This window comes from Lygodium microphyllum, chromosome 27 (assembly GCF_053477565.2).
Source record: "Lygodium microphyllum isolate KBCC chromosome 27, Lygodium_microphyllum_v1.1.10, whole genome shotgun sequence".
NCBI classification, from domain to species: Eukaryota; Viridiplantae; Streptophyta; class Polypodiopsida; order Schizaeales; family Lygodiaceae; genus Lygodium; species Lygodium microphyllum.
The window spans coordinates 40345798-40356860 of record NC_141161.1 but is presented as its reverse complement, the minus strand read 5'-3'; the positions used below and the strand labels follow the sequence as shown (position 1 = coordinate 40356860).

Below are 11063 nucleotides of genomic sequence, written 5' to 3'. Positions count from 1 at the left end.
ACCTTATTGTCTCAAGGAAAATCCGAAGTTGGGGTTCATGATTTCCTTCCTGTTTGGAATACACTAGAGTGGCATCGAAGAAGACGAGCACGAAGTTATCAACATGTGGTCTAAAGATATCCTGCATTAACCTATTGAAGGTGGCATGCGCATTCTAAGCCCTAATGATATAACTAGAACTCAAAGTGTCCATATCTAGTGTTGAAGGTCATCTTTGGGATATCTTCTTCCTTGATTCTTATCTGATAGTAACCAGACCTAAGATAAACTTGGAGAAGATCTTGGCACCCTGAAGATTATCAACAAGCTCATCTATTCTAGGAATATGATATTTGTTCTTGACTGTTGATTGATTCAACCCTCTGTAATCAATACATAGTCGAAGTGTTCCATCTTTCTTTTTCTGGAACAGTACTAGTGCTTCCCATGGTGAACTGCTAGGATGGATGTAGCCCTGATCTAGCAGTTGCTTGAGTTGTTCCTTCAGCTCAATTGCTTCCGGTTTAGACATTCTATAGGGTCTCTTCGCAATTGGCGCAACTCCTATTACTAGCTTGATCTCATGATCTACTTCTCTTTGAAGCGGGAGTTCTGTTAACTCTTCAGGAACTACGTCTGCGTATTCCTTTAGCCAAGTGACCAAATCACTTTACTTCTTTATCAATATTCACAGTTAAGACAATCGTTGATTTTTTTAAAAAAGTCTTATTCCATTCATATCAGCATAGCCCTTTCGAGGTACAATTATTTCTTGGGGCGATGGAACAAGTTGATACATTAATTCGAGGAGAATAAGATGTTGTTGCATTCAGCTACAGGAACTGAGTAGTAGTACGGATTGGGGTCATCGATTTTCAGTAATCGATAGTTCATTGGAAGATTAGGGTATCTTTTCCTTTGATATCCATTCTTCTTATGACGTCCTCAAACCTTGATTCGGTTGGCAGGGATTCTTTGAATCACTTCCCCGTACACATACTTATTCTGGTTAACCCTTCGACCCCCGACCTATAGGGTCGCATTTGCATGAGGCTCAACAAAGACGAATAGCTTCACGATCTTCAAATCCTCCATCCACTTGATTCTCTTCAAGTTAATTTGAAGATACGCAGGTTGATGGGCAGCTATGTAATAGATCATTGAAACACCCATCCATCTCCGTTCCACGTACACAGGCGATGGATTGTAAATGCGGTCTAGGATTTTCATAATCTCAACCCTTTGTGGATAATCCGTGGAATGCATCGTGGTCATAAACATGACTCGGAACGCTAAGAACCTGTTCCATGCTTCATAATTTTGCAAGACAATATTGAAAGTAAGGAAATGTTTGGAACAGTAACATTTGCTTTAATTCTTCTTATTAAAATTTCTTAAAAACAAGTCCTTTGTTGGTTGGCTCTGATACCAACTGTAACGTGTCCACTAGTATCATCCAGGACACGTCTTAGCAGTCCATTGGAAAGGATGTCTAGAAAAACTCCGCCCGGCACTCCCATGGAATGTTACGGGTTTTGCGATCTAGGTCTTCCCGCGTCTGCCACGTAGCGGAAGTATCCTGGCCGTTCCCACTTAGGATAGACCGGAATTAGGGTTTTCCTGATTGGTCATTAGCTAACAGCAACTAGCGTCAGACCCGAGCGAACTACTTTACGCAGAAACGCCAGGTCCGAAGCGGATTCACATTGCACTTGGTTTAAGGAGAATGGGAAACGAGAGGGATGCAAAGCTCAACCTCTCTGCCATAAGGCATAGTCCCGTTCCGTTCCCCTAAAACAACGTAAATCGGTTAAGACATAACTCTAGGTCATTGCTTTCGTTATTCATTTTCTTTGACGATCATCCCGCTGTTCCTTGAGAAAAGTTCCCGGCTAACCGGGACCACCCAACCGCAGGACGGACCTATGGTCCATCCTCCGCACTTTCCTCGGTTTGTTTTAGTTATGTAATTATCTAACACATTAGTTTGACATGTAACAACCAGCTTCTTAAATTAATCCATTAAACACCGGTTCCTTCACATAATCTTAGCACATGACATAGAAAAACAATATCAAGTAAGTTCTTTTTTTAACATTCCATCATTTTATCTTTGAAATACAAGGAGTTTCCGCCCATAGGCTTGTCCATAATCTGCCCAAGGGCTATCCAGTAATTCCCAGGGATCACTATTCCAAGCTTCCACCCGTAAACTAGTATGTGGGCCTCGAGATCCAATCCCGAGTCACGTTAGCCTCTTGTGCAGGACCGAAAAGGCAAGGGATTTACGGCCAGAGCCCCCCCTGGCACCCAAGCGTCCTCCTACTCCAAGTAGAACTCAATGGAGAGACCTCTCATGGTGGGTTGGGTCCATGTTCCCGGCGCGGTCAACAACCCCCTTGGTTAGGGTCAGGCAGGCAGTCGGGGGTAACTGAAACTGCCTCTCCCTTCAGGCCTTCAACCTGAAGCATTAGATATCTTTTCATCCTTTAGTTCCTTGAGCAAACAATGCAAACAGTGCTTTCTAAACTGTTAAAAGCACAATCAATTCCAGTGGTCGTTTATTTGGCCAATTTCTAAGGAGTGAATCTTTCTCTCCGAATGCATCCAGTACTCGATCCAGGATCAATTGCGACTTGGCAAGATCCCCAAGGGTTTGTTTGTTAACCCTATATCCTTGGGTTAGGGCCGTACCCTACTAACCCAACTTAACCAATACCTTAAGTTCTATTGGCAGTAAATATGTTATTCCATTTTACTAATTGGTCTTTTGCTTCCAAGCAAATATCTAATCCTCGTATCTTGGTTACTTTACCCAAGAAAGGTACTATATCACGACGATTATTTCTCCTCTTGCAAGATAAACTTGCGTAAGAATCTGCCAATCTCATTCTGAGGAATTGGCCATTCTCTTTTGATCAAATCACAAGATCATGCGACTCTGCAACCTATTGCGCGAGTGTCGCATCAAAATCATGGGACTATTTTACCCATCGAATGGCGTTGTCTAATCACGAAATCATGATTAGATAGGAAACAGGGTTGGGGTATCTTCATAACAATCCGTTCTTGATTGCACCAGGTCGATATTGTCGGTCCTAAAGGTCCAAATCCAAATCGAGTTTCATTCTTTTAGCGAGCCATCCTTAGGGTAAAAACCCTAGATCGTTTCTCGCAAGTGTGTCCTATTGTCCCTACATTCCGTGAATGAGGGCAAGACTTTAGGGTAAACCAATTTACTTATCTATTCTTGAAGGTATTTACGATACCCTTCTCGTAACCACATGATTCATTTCCTACGTTTGAGTATATTTACAAACCCTACTTTTCTGGTTAAAACCAAAGCATATGCTAAGTTACGACATAACTTCTATTGATGCATTTAAGAATTCATGCTACTAAGCGATAGGGTTTTATGTGAACCATGCAACCTTTTTCTAACTTCTTTTCTAAATGAGATTTTCGTATGCTGAATAAGCATTGTACAACCTTTCGTAACTATTTATGTTGTTGATTGAGATTTAAGCCAATTGACTAGATTTTAATCTACTTTACGCAGTTTTAAGAACCATTTCCATGCCTTGTAAATTCCTACGGATTATTAGCGACCTTCTTTTAATGAATCATTTCGAAGGAAAAATGCCTAATAATGCGACATATGATTTATTATTTCCCATGCATAATCGAAAGTGTACATCAGTAATTTCAATTTTATAAAGATGGGCATTAGTTAATCCGAGTTCGTTACTTTGCAATGCATAATAACCACTTGCTAGGAATGCATGAAGATCTTATGCTCTTCTTTTTCATTCGTTTAATACAAATGACCAATTCCTTGATCGAAGTTATTTCTTTTAATTTAGTCAAGGTATTTCAATAAAAAAAAGTGCATCCTAATTCCATAAATGATCCATGCATAATTGAAACATTATTACGTTAATCAAAATTAGGAAGAAAAACTTGGACTTGTGGTGAAATGTCCACATGGATGTTAGGAGATGATCCTCCTGCGGTTGCACATTGTGCCTTCTTAGGAGCCATTGTGAATGCGGCCATTTCATCTTGGAAGCAGATTTATGATCTTGACCGATTTTCTTCGAACGCGAAACTCCCTTTGTGAGACTGATTGCACCGTTTTTCAGAGTTGGCTTTAGAAGGCTTTATAGGTTTTTCCTCCTTAAATTTGGCTAAAGGGAAACTTGTGGGGAACCTAAGGGGACAAAGGATGTTTATGAAGGCTAATAGAAAGGGGTTCTAAGGGACCCCGAGGTTAAGATGAACCTTTGCGTAAGAACGCGAGGGGGGGAAAAAAACTTAATGGGCTTATAAAAGCTTGGATGGGATAACTCGGGAAAGGGGGCTTTGAAGGAGGCCCACAAGAAAGGATTAAGGGGGCTTACAATATGAAAGGGGCTTAAAGGACCCTAAAGCAGTTTATGGGGGAAAAAACCCACGGGGAGGGTTTTTAAATCCTAGGGAGGTGGTTTTAAAATCCTTCGAGAGAAAGGCTTATTAAAGCCACAGGAAGGGGGTTTTTTGGATCCTGGGGGGTGGGTGGTTTAAAAATGCTATTGGTGGAAAGGAAAGGGGGGAAAAGTGGTGTAAAAGACCTTAAAGAGGGAAACTAAATAACAATAAACAAGAAAAGAAAAAAAAACCACTACTACTATAACAACAATAAATAAGAAAACTACTATTACTACTACTAGTACTAGTACTACAATCACGACTACGTCGACTACGACCACGACTACAACCACCACAATAACTCTCTCTCTCTACTACTACCACTACCACTACAATAAACAAGAATAGAAGAAAAATCAACAACAACTACTACTACTATTACTACAACAACAGCAAACAAGAAAAGAAAAAAAACTACTACTACCACTACTACAACAATAATAAAAAAGAAAACTAAACAACAATAAACAAGAAAGTAAACAAAACTACTACTACAATAACAACAAACAAGTAAACCACTACTACTACTACTACTACAACCATGACTACACTACCACAACAACAAACCACTACCACTATAATAAACAAGAAAATAAGGAAAAACAATAACAACAACAACAACAACTACTACTACTACTACTACTACTACTACAATAACAACAAAAAAGAAAAGAAGAAAAAACTATTTCTACAACAACAACAACAAAAACAACAACAACAACAACAAACAAGAAAACTAAACAACAATAAACAAGAAAAGAGAAAAAACTACTACTACTACAACAACAACAAACAAGAAAACTGCTATTACTACTACTAATACTACTATTACAATCACGACTACGATGACTATGTTAGCTATATATAGCGCCCCAGGTCCCCTTTTTTCGGTGTCTCATGTCTCTCTTCTCCTCTCTCTTCCTCCGTTCCTAATCTCCCTCGTGCACTGTTCAACATGGTATCAGAGCAAGCATAGGTCGGTAGTAGCTGAGAGTATCTTGCCTTATTGTACCTGCCCTCGGCGATGGTAACCTAGCCCCCTCCATCTCTCCCATTATGTTCATCGCCAGGAGGCTCCTTTGCCTCCACCATCACCAGCATAAGGCAAGAACGCACACAAAGGCACCCCCTTTCCCTTGTTTTCTCCTCCATCTCTAGAACCTACGACCTTCACGCTTGAAGCATGACGCTCTAACTCAACTAAGCTAATAGGCCAGCGGCATTCATCAAATGGGGGCAGTGGGCCGCAACTAGACCAGATCTCTTTCCACGGGATTTGTGCGTTGAATTGACAAAACTGCACACCAAGGCACCTGCCCACAGTTTTAATCATACAGTTCAAATTGTAGAAACTGCATTCGGCCAGAAGCTTCATGACATTTTTGAAGATTTTGAGGAAGTGGCAGTAGCTTCAAGGAGCATTGCACAGGTCCACAGGGCAATGATGCGTGCTGTTCATGGTTACAAACAAAAGCCCATGGTAGTGGCAGTGAAAGTAAGGCATCCTAATGTTAGTGACATAATTAGGCATGATTTCGTCATCATAAAATGGATTGCGAATCTGTCAGCATTAATTCGACGAATTAGCTAGCTAAGGATGGATGACTGTGTACGGCAGTTTGCAGTTTTCATGTTGACACAAGTTGATCTTGCTCGAGAAGCAATACATCTCAGCAGGTTTCTTTACAATTTCTGGAGTTGGAGGGACGTGTCCTTTCCAAGACCTATCTATCCTTTTGTACATCATGCAGTTTTGGTAGAATCATTTGAGCAAGGGCAGAGCATCTCTCGTTTTGTTGAACTCGCGGAAAAGAGTCGCATCAACCATTCTCTGGCACACATTGGCACAAATACACTTCTAAAAATATTGCTTGTCGATAATTCTATCCATGCAGACATGCATCCTGGGAATATTCTTGTTCGGGTGGAAAATGGGAGAACTCCATCTGGAATGGGGTTATTTAGGGCTAGGCCTCATGTTGTTTTTCTTGATGTAGGCTTGATAGCAGAGCTGTCGCATAATGATCGTATTAATCTTCTAGAGTTTTTTAAGGCGGTTGCAGTGAGGGACGGCAAGGTAGCTGCAGAGTGCACCTTGAAGTTTTCAAGAGATCAGTCCTGTCCAAACTTAGCAGCTTTCATCAGTGAGGTTGCAACTTCATTCAAGTTTTGGGAATCAAAAGAGGTAGATGTCATAAGCCCAAGAGAGTGCATGCATGACCTTTTAGAACAAGTCAGAAGGCATAGGGTGAATGTTGATGGTGATGTTTGTACTGTAATGGTGACTTTGTTGATTAGATTTGGTGTTTGAAATTTGTAAATGTGCACGACACTTTGCCTTAGCTATGATTATGAAATTTTGTGCAAGATTTTCTTGAAACCCTCTGCTCAGGAGAATGGTAGCACCATCCCATCTGGTTATGCGTCATATTACAACCTTTGGTTCCCTCGCCCTTTGCAAAGATCCATCGTCGAGGACTTTGTCCTGTTGGAAAATCAAATCCCTATGTTCTTGCTTCTGGAGGTCATTAGAATAAGTATGACAAAGGACAACAATGCGCAGGACTCAAGTGCAAAAGCACTCAAAGTATTGGGAAAACTGGTCACCAAAGTAGCCTGTGAGGTTCTTCCATTTTATTTCAGCTCTAAGGAAAGCTTCCACGTTGTTGTCAACAACATACACAATCGGAAGCACTTGCCGGATTGCCTGTATGGCATTGCCACTCAAGGCTCCCAAACTCAAAAGCTTGTGGAGAAGCCAACCCACTTCCCATCTGCAGTTGATCTTCGCAATTGTGGCATCAAATTCCAACCTATAGCACCAGGTCACATGAACTCAGTCAGTTTTGATGCTAAGAAGGCCATTCTATATTTGCCCAAAATAAGAGTGGGAGATTATACAGAGAGGTTTTTTAGAAACCTGGTAGCTGACAAAGCCACTTAGCAAATAAGCTTCCTCTCTCTCTCTCTCTCTCTCTCTCTCTCTCTCTCTCTCTCTCTCTCTCTCTCTCTCTCTCTACATTTCAACATCAACATTACTTTTGGATGTTGATATTGCCATGCTTCATGATGATCGTCCTCATTCATTATTCCATTGATGAGCGTCTATATTCTAGCTGATGATACATTGTTTTGTTTATATTCTTTCCAGCTCATGAGGGTCTATATTCCAGCTATTGACACATTATTTCGTTTATATTCTTTCCAGCTGATGAGCGTCTATATTCCAGCTAATGACAAACTGGTTTATTTATATTCTGTTCATGGGGCCCCACATGTGTTATGTTCTCTATAGAGTGGCATCGCGAACTGTCTCTATAGACCTTGTGTTGTTCTAATGTCACTGTAACATTTTTCTTTAAGTTTTGATGTGACAGATATACTGCTTACATCCCAAGTTCAGTTGAGAGAATTTCTTGGAGATTTTATATTTTGCAGCGATGTCACTTATTCTTATTTTACATGTTGTATATTTAGGAGTGATAAAGCTATTTTGATGCCTCTGAATAGGCTGTTGTAATTCAGGAGTGATGTAGCTCCTGAAAATGATATAGCTCATTCTTCGTTATGTTGTAATTCACGAGTGATGTAACTCCTTTGATGCCTATGAATAGGCTATTGTAAGTTCAACTTTATAATTTTATATTTTGAATATTAATATAATGGCAGGCCTATATAGAGCTGTGGGTTTTTCCCTTAAGCCCCCAAGGGTTTTTTCATCCATAGTAAGGGACCTTTATTTGAGCAAGGGTGTTAGCTATATATAGTCTATCTATATATAGCGCCCCAGGTTCCCTCTATATATTCCTATCATATGTGCTCAGTTGACACACTTCTGGGGTTCCACTTTCAGTGTCTCGTGTCTCTCTTCCCCTCTCTCTTCCTCCATTCCTTGTCTCCCTCGTGCACTGTTCAATAGACTACGACCACGACTACGACTACCACAACAACAACAAACTAGAAGAGAAAAAATTAAACGACAACTACTACTATCACTACCACTACCACTACTACTATTACAACTACCACAACAACAAAAAACAAGAAAATAAGAAATTAAACAACAACTACCGCTACCGCTACCGCTACCCCTACCCCTACCCCTACCCCTACCCCTACCACTACCACTACCACTACTACGACAACCACAAAAACAACAAACAGGAAAATAATAAATTAATCTCCAACTACCACTGTCGCTACCGCTATTGCTACTATGACTACCACAACAACAACAAACAATAAAAAAAGAAAAGAAGAAATAAAAACAAAAACAACAATAACAACAACCTCTCCCTCCTTCTCTCTCTCCCTCCCTCTCTTTCTCTCTTTCCCTATTATGTTTAATGTTTTCTCCCTCTGTCTCTCGTTCCTTCTTTCCTTTTCTCTCTTCCTCTCCCTCACTCATTTCCTCTCCCTCTCTTTCTCTCTTTCCCTATTATGTTTAATGTTTTTTCCCTCTCTCTCTCGTTCCTTGTTTTATTTTCTCTCTTCCTTTTCCTCTCTCATTTCCTTTTCTCTCTTCCTCTCCCTCTCTCATTTCCTCTCCCTCTCTCTCCCTCTCCCTCTCTTTCTCTCTTTCCCTATTATCTTTAATGTTTTTTCCCTCTCTCTCTCGTTCCTTCTTTCCTTTTCTCTCTTCCTCTCACTCTCTCATTTCGTTTTCTCTCTTCCTCTCCCTGATCTCTCATTTCCTCTCCCCTGCTCTCCCTCTCCCTCTCTTTCTCTCTTTCCCTATTATGTTTAATGTTTTCTCCCTCTCTCTCTCGTTCCTTCTTAACAAAGCAAGAATGAACAATTATGTACTCATCGTAAAGGATCGAGAATGGATTCGACGGTGCAATGGTGGCTCCTCTTCGCCCTCTGTACACTTCCTCCTCCTCTTCTTCGCAAACGGCGGCGGTGGCGGTGAGAAGCTTTCCCTCTCTCTCTTTCTCTCTTTCTTTCCCTCTCCCTCTCAAATTCAAGATGGAGTTCGCTCTCCCTTTCACTCTCTCTTTCGTGTACTCGTGTAAAATAACACGCTCGGGTTTTGGCCTGCATTTTTTTCGTCTGAGCAGCGTCACTATTTGCATCGCAAATGCGACGCTAATAGCGATGCCATTATTTTATGTCAGAAAGCAATGTCGCTATACCTCCATATCCTTTTAGTGTCATAGGATAGGTCCACCAGTATTCAAAGCATTTACCTTCTATATTTTGTATTTTGTCAATCTTATATGGTTGACCTGTTTGATTGGGATTTTTGTGATAGAACTTTAAGGGTTCTTGTAAAATAAGTTATATATTTCCTTGAGCCAATTATTTTTGGCCGTGAAGGAATCTCTTAAATACTTTACATAGAGGGTGTACTTCTAGTTGCATAGCAGCAAAAGCATGTAACATGTCAGTCCATTCTTGTTGAGTAGAGGAAGTTGTTGCAGATAGGCACTTGCGTAATTGTGTAGCTGTTCTGGGGTGATGCATTTGTTCTAGGTTGTGAGGAATGAACATATTGGCCTTGCCCTTAGTTTATGAGAGCTGAGAGTACCTGGTTTAGGTAAATCATAAGGGTTAGTAAAAAACTCTTGACGTACCTTATCCTTGCTATTTTGTAGGAGGAGCCAATTTCCATAGAGGATTTAGCAGTATCTGACTCCAATTGTTTTTTCTTGCCTTTATGTCGCTGTGAAGAACTTCCACCAGTAGAGAAAGTTGGACCAGGAAATAATTTATCTTTCATTCTTAAAAAATGCACAAAACGAGCATTTACTAGTACAAATGTATCAAAATAGATAGCATAATCTGTTTCTAGGTCTGAAGTGTCTTAAAATGAAGAATGCTCAGATGTAGATTGAAGTTTCTCAAAAGTGGCAGTGTGCCAAGAAGTTTCAGTATTGGTGTTACTGACTTTAGTTTCACTTTCACTTGTACGGGTGCTACTGACTTCAGTTTCACTTTCACCTCATTGGCGAGCTCACAATCTAACTCCACATCGGAATAGGATCTAGAGTAGGATTAGTGTCACTTTCAAAAAAAGAAGAACAAGATGATGATGTGTCACTTAGATAGTGTAGATTTACCTTAGTCGCATTGGTTTGTTGTGTAGTCTTCTTGGAGCACTTATTTGCTAAATGTGACTTACTTCTACAAATATAGCATTTGAGCTCTTTCTTCTAATCTTCTCCATTTGTCTCAGTTTGATGAGAGTTATGTCGATGAGATGAGGGTGGTCTGTGCTTGCCATGTCTATGAGAATGGTGTGAATATCTTTAGGAATATCCTTCATTTTCGTGCTTGTCTTAGCGATTAAAATAAGATCTGCAACCTTTGGCATAGTACTGCGATGTGCTATGATAGTTGTTACCACCACCATAAAATGTAGAGCAAGCACATTTCTTACAACCAAAATCAATATCATACCTTGTGGCAGATTTACATACTGATTAAGGAAACTTTTGATTTAACTGAGTCATCTTTTGCTATTGACGGACTTCTTTGATAGTCTTCTATTGTTTGCAAAATTTGGCCAACACTATCAGTAAAATCCATGTTCTTAGCTTTCATTTTCTATTTGTAGTAAAAGGAAATAGGCTCAAGTAAAGAACAAACTGGATGTTCTTTCATGCTCTTATCAT

General features: G+C 40.2%; 1 pseudogene; it reads left to right on the top strand.

The window, feature by feature from the left end:
- The first annotated feature begins 2507 nt into the window (after positions 1-2507).
- On the top strand, positions 2508-7390 carry LOC148012242 (uncharacterized; annotated as a pseudogene).
- The last annotated feature ends 3673 nt before the right edge of the window (positions 7391-11063 follow it).